Source organism: Euprymna scolopes, chromosome 1 (assembly GCF_053919585.1).
Source record: "Euprymna scolopes isolate OS-2025 chromosome 1, ASM5391958v1, whole genome shotgun sequence".
Lineage (NCBI taxonomy): Eukaryota > Metazoa > Mollusca > Cephalopoda > Sepiida > Sepiolidae > Euprymna > Euprymna scolopes.
Window position 1 is genome coordinate 69,517,880 of NC_136482.1, and position 2,341 is coordinate 69,520,220.

The window sequence follows — 2,341 nt, forward strand, 5'->3', positions numbered from 1 at the left end:
GTAACTCAGCATTTGCTCGGTTTTATTCGGCTGTTGACGTCATGCGCCGGACAAAGCAGTCGTTTGATAATATAATTTTAATTTTGTATATTTAGTGAAATATTGATATTTTACTACTCTGCAACAGAGCGATTGACGCAGTTTATAATAAGTTATAAAATGTAAGACAATTAAGCTGAATCGAATGTTATGCGTTTCATTCCCGTAAGAAATCGTCAAGCTAAAATACATGGCATTAGTGTTGCAAGGTAGTTATGTCTTTACAATTCTTTTAAAAAATTTGAAATCAATATTGCTTACCTTTTGGATTTCGAAGGACATTGACTGCAAGCAATCCAATAAATAATAATGTAGAGACCCTGAGAAGTGAAATTAAATTCTCAAGTTAACAAAGATAAAAATCAAATAAAAAAACGTATGAACAGAAAAGATAGTTCGTTTTTAATTTGTTTAAAACAATTTTTTTTACTGATTAATCATTCTTGACGTGATAATATTCGTTGACGTAATAAGTATTCTTGACGTGATAATATTCGTTTTCAGAAAAGGATGTGTAGTACTCGAGTTCACGTCATTTTCGAAGTTGGTTAGATCACGTAAATCACTTGTGCTTTGTTTGAGCATTAGTTTACGAATGAAAACTATCCGTCGATATACGTCGAACTAGAACAAAAGAAAAGATATGCGAAAGAAGCTTGACTTTTCATTTTACCGCGAGGAGGTAATATGTGCAACCACTTGTGACGCGGACAGATAACGATTTCATAAGGATTTTCCCTTTCAATTAGTTTGACATTTCTTGTGTGTTTAATTCATTCGACGTTTCGACTTTTTTTTTTTTTTACATGAAAGAATCACCATTTTATCAATGTCCAAATACCAGTTTAGGATAATGGTTAATGAATGTAAGGTTGTAGTTTAGTTATCCTTAATGATGTGGATTTGTGTAGAATTTAGATTACTTAAGGGGGCGGCTCAACAAGAACTTAGAAGGCTATTAAATTTCATAAACATTTCTTTCTTTCTCTATCGCTTTTTACACACATACACACATACACACATACACACGCACACTGACACATAATGTTTAATTTTCTTTTCCACGCTCTATTTGTTCACACATACAAACACGAATATGTGCATTATTATTTCCATATCAACATGTAGGTGTGTACACACGTTTTTGTGTTAAATTAATTTAATTTTGTATTAAATTAATTAACTGATCATTATTAATATCATACATGACACATGGTCGGGGTTTCTAGGTAAAAAAAAACATATTGCCGGGCGAAGGGTTTAGTCATATGCTATTTATGATATACCAAATATCCTTGGTTGTTTAGGTTTAGATTTTCCTGAAAATTGACCATATTTTGGAATTTCTGAAGCTTAAGGCATGACACATTTTTATCTATGAAATTCAAACTAGGAAATAAAGCGTTATAGCTTAACAGTAAATATTTTATAGGTTACATGAAAACTTACATCCGTTTTAATCATAGACGATGTTGGTTATAATAATAATAATTAAACATAAGTAAAATTTAATGTGAATTAAAAAAAAATAAATTAAATATATAAAATTTATATAATATTCCTAAATAGAATACTTAAAAAAATTATATTGCTAATTTCAATTAATAATTTAGACTTACCTATTAAAACGGATTCTTTTTAATGTAATATACAAATCAGTTACCCTTTTGAATGTAAATTCTTTTTGAATAAATAGCATATGCAGAAATCACACAGTAATAAAGTATATAAGTATTAAAGTCTATTTGTGAAACAGTGTATCGTTTGTATATTATTAACCAAATTCTGAACAAAAAACAGACAGGAATACGACTTTATTATAGCCGTTGGGGCTGTTTTGGGTTTGATGCGAACGGCGTAAGCAGTAATGAAGCTCTTTAAGAAAATTCAAATGTGATTTTTATTGAAATGTAAGCAATAGGCATTAAAAATCAATAATTTTATTTTCTTTAGAGTATTTTAAAAAGTTTTTTTTATGAGACATGATAGTCCAAAATTGTTTTTAAGAGACATAATATTTTGAAAAGGATTTTAAGGGACATGTGGGCACACCTTTTATTGAAAAATGGCACACCTTTTATTGAAAAATGGCACACCTTTTATTGAAAAAATTATATCTTTCAAAGTTGCTTTCCATTTTATCCATGGTCAATATACGACGATTAACATCCAAACCCATTAATTTCTATTCCTTCTCAAAAATCCTTAAGATTAAGCCTTAAATGTCCCAGATTTTAAAATAATGTAATGGATTTTGATCAAAATTAGAATAAAGATCCACCAGAAAAACAGGCGACTCGAG

At 29.3% G+C, this 2,341-nt stretch overlaps 1 protein-coding gene across 1 annotated transcript in view; it reads right to left on the reverse strand.

Moving 5' to 3' along the window:
• The window catches only part of LOC145302974 (globin-like), an 18,008-nt gene extending 17,358 nt beyond the window's left edge, over positions 1-650 (reverse strand). The window contains exon 1 of the mRNA XM_080144686.1: positions 301-650. The gene's annotated coding sequence lies outside the window, so the exon portion shown is untranslated. The remainder of the gene's footprint in view (positions 1-300) is intronic.
• Positions 651-2,341: the final 1,691 nt, after the last annotated feature.